Source organism: Pinus tabuliformis, chromosome 6 (assembly GCF_031772625.1).
Source record: "Pinus tabuliformis cultivar Carrire ecotype Pingquan chromosome 6, CPIR1, whole genome shotgun sequence".
Classification (NCBI taxonomy): domain Eukaryota; kingdom Viridiplantae; phylum Streptophyta; class Pinopsida; order Pinales; family Pinaceae; genus Pinus; species Pinus tabuliformis.
Genome location: NC_142292.1, coordinates 1263518921 through 1263528998, shown reverse-complemented (window position 1 = coordinate 1263528998; position 10078 = coordinate 1263518921).

The window sequence follows — 10078 nt, the reverse complement described above, 5'->3', positions numbered from 1 at the left end:
GTAGGAAGCATGTCCCCTACATTAACTCACCTTCAACTTGACTTGCTCCCTATATTTACTCACCCACAGTTCAAGGATCTACTAAAGACTAATGAACTCAAGGACTGTGAGAATCTCAGGGAGCTAGATCCACCTTTTTAGGGATTTTAGAGGGAAGTAGCCCTATTTCCAAGGAGGTTTGTTATGAAACCAACTCACAAAAAGATAGAAAAGATAGATCAACGACTTCAAAATCAGCCTCTTCGAGGGGGCAATCTCCTTTACATTACACAAATGAATAATTCTTGGATGATACAAATGACAAGACCTCCTTTCTATATATAGGAGTCTAAGGGGTCCCAATACAATCAGAGCCTACATAAAAATAATATTGTAGGGTCACAACAAAAACAATAGTGGGCTTCTATTGGGCATAATAATAACAACATGGGGACTATATGGGCACAATAATACAATAAGGGGGTTGCACTAATAACAATAAGGGGTTACACTAGTAGTATAAGGACCTAACATGCCCCTCTCCTTCAAAAAGTGTTGTCCTCAACGCTTGAGTAGTTATGGATGCTTCTGTATAAAATTCTCATCATCCCATGTGGAATCTTCAGCGGGTAAGTTCTTCCACTTGATGAGATACTCTGAAATTGATCGATTTTGTAGTTGTCGATTTCTTGTTTTTGTGACTACTTCAGGTTCCAATATGATTTTTCCTTCCTCGTCAAGTTCTGGAAATATTGTTTGAATTGGGATCTTCTCACCTATAACCTTCTTTAAGCATGAAACATGGAAAACTGGGTGCACTCGGGAAGATGCAGGAAGCTCCAATTTGTATGCCATAGTACCAATCTTTTGTAACAGCTTGTATGGACCATAATACTTTGGTGATAATTTATTATCCTTCTTAGCTTTCTTGAGGGACATTTGTTTGTATGGTTGTAGTCGTAGAAATACCAAGCCAACTACATCAAAACTTCTTTTGCTGCAATGTTTATCTTCCTGTTGTTTCATTCTATTATGCGCCAAAGTGAGGTTATCCTTTAAGAGTTTTAGGACTTGTTGTTGATGCTCGATGTGATCTTCTATTGCTTGAACCTTAGAATTTTCTTTTAAAGATGATGTGATGGACGGTGGATGATATCCATAAAGTGCCATAAATGGGGTCATTTTTGCTGCAGTATGAAAGGAAGTGTTATCCCACCATTCAACCAGAGGCAACCACTTGACCCATTATGTCTGTTTATTAGATACAAAGCAACGAAGATATCCTTCCAAACATTTACTCACTATCTCAATTTTCTCATTAGATTGAGGATGATAAGATGAGCTATGAGCTAACTAAGTACCCAAATATTCCACCTCTTGTAGTCCAAAGAAACATTTGGAGCTTTTTGCATATAATTGTTTCTCCTCCAATAGTTTGAGCACCCTGTCAACATGTTGAACATGATCCTTCCAAGAATTGTTATATATTAGTATATCATCAAAAAATACTAACACAAATTCTCTAAGGAAGGGTTTGAAAATGGAATTCATCAAACCTTGAAATGTAGAAGGTGCATTGGTAAGGCCAAAAGGCATGACCAAATAATGACCCTCATGAGTTCTAAATGTTGTTTTTTGAATGTATTCAGTCTTCATTATGGTTTGATGATATCCTGAACGAAGATCCAACTTGGTGAAGTAAACTGCCCCATGTAACTCATCCAATAATTCATCAATGATAGGATTGGAAAATCTATCTTTAATAGTAATCTTGTTGAGCTTCCTATAATCTGGACGCATGTGCCATGATCCATCCTTCTTGTGTACCAATACCACTGGAGTAGAGAAAGAATTTTGACTAGGTTGAATTATACCAACCTCTAGCATTTTTGCAACCATACGTTCAATTTCACTCTTTTGAGCATATGGATATCTGTAAGGCCTAATGTTTGAGAGAACACTTCCTAGAATCAAATGAATAGCATGATCATGATCACGAATAGGTGGGAGGCCTTTGGGAGTCTCAAATACCTTGGAATGATTGTCCAATTTTTTTTGGAGAACTAGAGAAATAGATGATTTCGATGTGGGAACCTCTAGTGAACAGAATTGTGCAATTACGCCCTGTTGTTATTTCTTTAGAAGTTTTGTCATATTTTTAGAGCTGATTATATTTCTTGATTTCCTTTCGATACCCCTTAATTCAACTTCCTTTCCTTCCCAAAATTTTTTCAAGAAAAGTTCTTGAAAATTAAAATCTATCCTACCCAAATATTGTAGCCATTGGACTCCTAGTACAACATCCGCACCAACCATTGGAATGGAAAGAATTGGACTATTCAAGACATATTCTCCCATGGATAGCTTGACATTATGGCACTTTCCAAAGCAATTTATGGTTCCTCCATTTGCAACCATTACTTGACACTCTGGTGCTGGATATAGGAAGGTGTATGTTGTGGAGGTGAAGGTGGAGGTGATGTGGACGTATGAGGTATCCACGGAAAACCCTGTCTTATCAACTGGAGAGCGCTCTGTGGTGAAGCCTGTGCTTCTCCCTCGTCGTCACTTGAAGGAGGTCCAATCAATGGACTATATTCAAGACCTGTTTTTCCTTGATTTCTAAAGCTCCATCCACTTCGTGTAGATACAAACGTCAAGGTAATGGAATAACCCACTTTTCACACAAGAGAATATTAATCCAAGTATTCAAAGATCTCAAATACTTACCTCGTGGTCCCTTGAAGAAGCATCACTCTGCTTCGCTATAACTGACTGAGGTATCAACCACAAACTTTGTAACAAATCCTCCGATGACTCGATCAAGCCAGTGATAAAACTGTGCGTGCGATCTTATATTCAAAAGCTTCCAACCTATGAATGAGCTCCGGGGTCCACACAATGGACCGTCAAGCCTCCACCTTCCTTGACCGTCTGCCAATTTAGCAATCCACTCGTATAGTTCGATCGGGAAGGTGCAGAAGAATATTTTGTGTATTTCTGTGTACAATTATCTATCCAACCACTGTTCTTTTGTTAGGCGTGGATTCTTGTTTTCTTGTGCCGCAAATTCGTGGATCTTTCTATTCAACCACTTCTCAATTTCCTTCTTGGTTGGATTCCAATGATGCGACTTCACACATCTCTTTATGCATATCCCGGTGTCAACAATAGAACCATTTTTTGGCTTAGGGGGTCCTGACCCAGGTTTAGAGTTAGTTGCGCCAAACAAATCCCTACACTACTGGCCCTTTCGGCATCAATCCGCGGTGCGTGGACTGAAGTCTCACCCGAAGCAGTATGGGGGGATGCTGGAACCAAGTTTCCGCACCCAGAGATCAATGCGATTTCCTTTTGTGACCTAGGTCTGCCTTCACACAGATTGAAAAGCCTTTACAGCTTATCGATGAACTTTCCTTAAAAAACCTCTAGACCTCCGTGGTCTACAACTAGCTTTTGCAGACCCTGAATAGGCGAATTATCTACTTATTTGCACCATATATTAGTCTTAGACCATTATTTGCTCAGATCTACTTAAGTTTTCGATAACTTTAACATAAAGCGTTACAATCTTCGCGTAATCACTTAACATTAATTGTGTTCAAATAACAATGTAGATAAAGTAAAGTCGTGCATCAATACATCATTATTTCATAAAACTATTATTCATCACAGTATAAAGCGCATTCATACATAACATAAGTTAATGGATAAAACAAAAGAATTTTTGCAACAATCTTCTTTATTGAAAACTCCCTGTGCACTCAGCTACAGGGGTCTGCACACTTAGCTGTGGACACTACTCTAGGTCTTTACACACTCAGCTGTAGAGCCTTTCCCTCCTCTAAGAATTCTAATTTTGCTCTAGACTTCTTCGTTCGTACCCATAGAATTCTTACTTACTTGCCTTAGACTCTCTAAGACACACCTATTTATACAATCCCATGGTCCAAGGACCATGGGTAAATCTTCAAAATCCAACTCCAGTTGCATAAAAGAAGGGTAAAACCCTTTTTGACTCTTAACTAGCTACGCACTCCGTGACCACAATTTGCGGAGAATTTACATCTTTTTACATCAAAACTGGGCTTCTGCCCCAAAAATCACCCAGGGGACCCCATCCTAATAGGCCCCCAACACAAATATCGTGACTCACCCTTGAGTCACTCAGCTAGCGTGGAGATCTTGCTGCGAAGATCCCCCAGCTCCACCTCCACCACTGCTACTTTAGCCGTGCTCTGTGTGGCTGCCTGCTTCACCTATTCGAACAGCTATTCTATGGCAAGATAAGGTAGATCAAACCACTTATGTTGCGGATACTTCCTTGCCCTGATATACACGCGGTGGAAGTATGCTTTAAACTCTGTGTACTCTGATAACTGTTCAAACACAGTCATGGACAACTATGGATTCTGGTTGATGGCCATTGCGAAGGCTCGCCTCCATCAACACCCAAATTTTTTGTCTCTATGACCCACACGGAGTCCTTTGTGGCCCAAAGGGAGGCAAACTATGTAGCCTTCGACAATCCTTTCTCTAAGGGAGGAAACTGGCTATCCTCCGACAGCTCCCAAGCTACTAACACGATGGAGAGCAACAACCACACATAGTGGAAGGTTTTTCTCTCGTCCTAAGCCTTGCAACAATTCAAAAGGAACTCATTGTAGAGGTAGTGCAACCAGTTAAACTACACACCTTACGTGCGCTGTGCAGCTAGCGATATTACTAGCGCCAGAACCTCGTCCGCACGACATTTCCTCATGACCTTACCAGCGAGGATCTGCGTGGCAATTTTCACCGCAAGGTCAGTGATAGACGTGATGGAGTACCCACGCAACTTCTTAACTAGATCGAACTTCTTCTTCATCTTTTCTGCCAGGTCGTGCTCACTGGTTTTTCCACCAAAATCCTTGGCCGGATTCAAGCTTGAATGTGATAGGAGCGCGATTCAATGGATCAACATGTATGTGATTGGGATCGGTGCGCTCAACGACAAACATCCATCATGTACCAGGGTCATAAATTTCTTGATATAGATGATATTGATGTTGGATTGGTGGTAGTGGGGCACCCACAACAAGTTCAACAAACCCGATTGATTCACTCCTTGAATCCACTCTAATGGCTCCAACAGGGTGACACCGGATTCTTTATAGTACACTCACTTCATGTAGTTCTCCATCATGAGGTGGGGGAACCTCTCATGGTCCGTCAAATGCAAGTCTTCAATTTTTAAATAGGGAATCCCCGCTAGGCACGAGCCTTCAAAGGTGATGCTTTCTGGTAGCAGGGGCGTATTTATGAGGAATTTTTCCGCATCTGGGTCCTTAATGACTTTCACCTTTCCCTTACGTGGAGCGATGTTATTTGACAATTTGGAGATGGGCTCCACGCCCTCAGCATCTATATCCTCCACACCCTCTTCGACCTCCAATTCTACACCTTTCTCCTTATCCTTCGCCGTCTGTTTATCTTTATTCTGGGCTTGGGTAGCAGAGTGCTTCCTCATTGACTCGCGCATTAGTATTGGCCTCTTCTTCTTATCTTTCTTGCGCTTGGGATTTTCACACACTGGTGTAGGCTTTGGCCTAGGCGACCTCGGCGCCGTAGGCACAGGAACCGGAGCCTCCATGCTGACAACTTCTGGAGCCACTCCTTCGGAGGCAACAATTCCTTCGGTGCTTGTAGTCTCACCTAGTACAGACATAGTGCTGAGAATAAAATGTTGGGTATCCTTAGGTAAAGTATCAAACACAAAGCTTGTGACCAAATCTGCGAAAAACTGAGGATTCATAAATGACAGACATCACAGCTAAAAAATTCTAAGGATGCAAAGTGTTCTCTACTGGACGACCACGTGTAATTTATAGGTGAATTTGAATTCAAATCCAACTGTTCCCCCAAAATTTGTCCATAAATGCTGATTTGGTGGTAGATATTCAAATATTTCAGCTTTAAATGCCACCTCCCCCTGCTCCTCTTAACCGTCTCCTGGCTGTCAAATCATGAACAATGACTATAACGGTCATTTTCTGGCTGTGCTGCACGCATCTTCCCTCATAGCGCAGCTCCCTTCACACACCTTACGATACTGTGATGTCACCCTTTTCCATGCCGCCCCTCCATTGCATAGTTCCACCAACTAGGCAGTGTACTTTATAGTCTCACGCTCCCTTGCAACTGCTTGGAGTGCTAAGACTATCCTGCCGTCATGTAGTCATTGAGTCAGATCCCCTGTGTATGGCTTCAATTGACTTCCATTTACCCTTCCCGGAAATGGTTCTCCATTCAACTTTGTGAGCTGAACTGTGCCACCATCTGTAATTTCTTTGACAACATATGGCCCCAGCTAGTGCATCTAAAACTTTCTTGGAAATTTAGCGAACTTGCTATCATATAATAAAACCAAGTCATTTACCTTGAAGGTGTGCAGTTTGATGTGCCGATCATGCCAAGCTTTTTCACGTTCCTTCTAAACCTGCTGATGGAATCCAGCTGGAAACTTATCTTCTTTGAGCTCCATTAGCTGTGTGAGCCATTCTTCTAAGGCTCCGTAGTCTGCCATTCCTATGAAAGAATCTATGCGTTGACTAGGCATAGTATATTGCATAGGCATTACATCCTCTACACCATAAACCAATCGGAAAGGCGTCTGACCTGTTAGCTTTTTGCAAGTAGTCCTATATGCCCATAATACCGCTGGTACGCACACGTCCCAATAATTCCGTTGTGCATTTAAAACCTTTGTCAATGCATTTTCCAATATCTTATTGAAAGCCTCAACTGTTCCATTGGCTTGATGATGATATGGTGTACTTTTCTGATGGTAAACCTAGAACTCTTCCATCAGCGCGCTGATCATCTCATTGAGAAAATGTGTACCACCGTTGCTCATTAATACCTCCAGGAAACAAAACCTGGTCAACAAATATTCAAACAAAAACTTCGCTGTTGTTGCCCTTGTACAGTCCTTGGCTGTGCCTCTGCCCATCTGGTAAAATATTATGTCGCGCACACACCTTTTTTCTTACCTGGGGGCTGAATCGGTCATAAAAAATCAATTGCCCATTTCTCAAATGGCTGAAATGACACCTTCGGATTCAGAGGTAGCTCATCCCTCCGCGATGGCCTGCCTGTTCTCTGACATGCATTGCATGCCTTACAATATGCTTTAGAATATTTATGCAACGTCAACCACCACAAACTAGCGTGAAAAACCTTATGCGCTATTTCTTTTCCTGCATAATGCCATCCGGTAGCTCCTCCATGAGCCTCCACAAGGATGCTGTTTCTTTCGAAACCGGGCACATACCATCGAAGTATCTCATCTCATCCCATTTTATACAAGTGTCCGGCAATTGCTAAGAAATCATCCACACGTACTACCAATTATTTCTTTTGTTGATTGGTGTATCCTTCTGGAGCCGTCCCTATAGTCAAGAAGTGGATAATATCTGCGAATTGGTTATCTGCTACGCGCACCGCAAAGAGTTGCACATCGAGCAACCCTTCCTCCAAATTAGTAGGATCCTCTCCTGTCTCAATGCGCGACATATGGTCAGGGCCTTCATTCAAAATTCCTGGTTTCATAATTACCTCAAAATCATATTCGTGGAATAACAACAACCATCTGCATAATTCCCCCCCCAACACAGGCTTATTGACTAGATACTTCAATGCAAAATGGTCTGTGTACATCTTGAAATGTCTGCCCAACAGGTAATGCCTGAATTTTTGGGGCGCGTACATCATCGCCAATCCTTTGCGCTTTGTCGTCGAATAATTCTTTTCAGCCTTTGACAACTTCCTGCTCACAAATGCTATTGGATGATCCATTTCCCCTTCACCAGCCTGTGTCAGCATTGCTCCCAACGCAATACACGAGGCATCAACGTGCACATGAAATTCCTTCTTCCAATCCAGGAAGACCAATATCGGTGCGGTGACCATTTTTTCCTTCAAGACATCCAAACTGCGCTAACATTCATCATCCCAACAGAATGTAGCGTCCTTATTTAAATACTTCTCCATGGGCGTGGTAATCTGAGCATAAACCTTGATGAACTTATGATAATACCCAGTATGGCCTAGCATTGCGCACAACTGTTTGACACTCGTTGGGGCTTTCGAATTGATTATTACCATGGTCTTGGTAGGGTCCACCATAATTCCTTTCTTGCATACAACATGACCCAGAAAAATCCCAAAGGGGACACAAAACAAGCACTTCTTCAGGTTCAACACGATCTGATACCTTCGACACGTATCCAACATTAAGCACAGACTGGATACATGGCACTTTACTAGTCCAAACATTGTCTAGTCATCAAAATATACCTCCAAGAATTTGTGAATAAATTCTTTGAACACCGCTATTACTACGTGAGAGAATATCGCCGGCCCATTCTTGAGTCTGAAGGGCATCACTATGTACGGAAAACACCCCCATTCTGTCGCAAAGGTTGTTTTACTCCTATCTTCTAGTGTGATCTTGATATGATGGTATCCAAAGAACCCATCAGTAATGAGTAGGCTTCCTAACCTCCCACATTGTCCAGGACCTCATTAGTAAACGTTGTCGGGAAAGGATCATGAACGTAGGCATCGTTAAGATTTCTTAGATCTACGCAAATCCTTATTTCTCCCTTCTGCTTCTTTTCTTGAACTACCATTGGGCTCACCCAATCAAATTCCTCCACTAGTTCAATAATACCTGCCTCAAGCATCTTGTCCAACTCTAAGCAGACCTTTTCCTTGTATTTGGGATTAAGGCGATATGGCCTCTGCTTAACGGGCTTCGAGTTCGGTTTCACAGTTATTTTCATCACTCCCAAATTGCCTATGATGCCTTTTAATTCTGAAAATTTTGTTGGGAAAAAATCCTGATATTCGCAGAGCAACTCAATAACTTTATCTACTGTAGGCTCATCCCAGTAATCCCCAATCTTCGCAAACTTCGGCTCTGCCTCTGTGCCAATGTTTACTTGCCTAGTTTTTAGTGGCACGGTGATGTGTGGATTCTCTATCTGTGGTCCCTCAACCTCGCAGTGGCCTTCTGCTTCTAGGATGTTAATATTCCTTGGATCCTCATCCTCTCCTTCAGTAGTCACATTATAGCATTCCAGCGCATGGTGCAATTGGGTGCTCCAATCTGGTTGAACCAATTCCAAAGGATTGTGCGGTATTATGAAGATCACTGCCTTAACCTCCTGTAATGCCTCATCAATTCTTTCGAACCCATATTCAAAGATGAATGTCCTCACGAACCCTTCTCTTAAGACATCCCACTCCATAGTGCCATGGTAGAGCTCCATTTCCAAATACCAATTCATAGGGATTATGTCTAAAGTGTGACAGAGTAAATGCACCCATTCTGGATACGACTTCGTTAGATATACATTAGTCCATTTGGCCAAATGATCGCGTAGATCATTCCTCCCATCATACTTCTCAGTTACCCGTACTTTAGGACAACCAAATCGCATTCTCATCATCCTTCTGTAATTGCGCCACTCATCAAAGCTATCTTTGTGTGTACCCCACCACTGAGCGGGCATAGCACATAGTGCCCAGTCCAATGCTTGAAAGCAGTAATCCTCTGGAACTTCTCTTTCAAAAGCATCCAAAAATTTATCTACGTTAGTTAAACCATCGTAATAAGGAAAATTTCTTACCTCCGATGACACACAACGCAACGATTTGGTCATCATGTTGCAGCGCAATGTGGATACTTCATGCAACCTATTTTTCCAATGTTCCAACTCTTCGTCTGAATCCGAGGTACAAGAACTTTCATGGTCCCATGAAATTCGTCCATCAGCTGTCGGATTAACCCAGTCTTGGTCTCACACTGTGATTTTATAGATCTGATCCAAATCATCATCACTCTCCTCATAGTCACAGACTGGTTCAGTATAGCACGGTCCTTCTGTAGGGTCCAATGGTACTACAACACAGAGCGATTTCCTTTCAAACGACATTGTCTGCTTCTTCAAATTGATGACCCCATTCATGTCAATAGTGTTGGCATTATGAGACAAGTGTTGTCCTTGATGGCAAATCACACAGATGACAGATTAGAGTGCAGCAGGTCAATAGC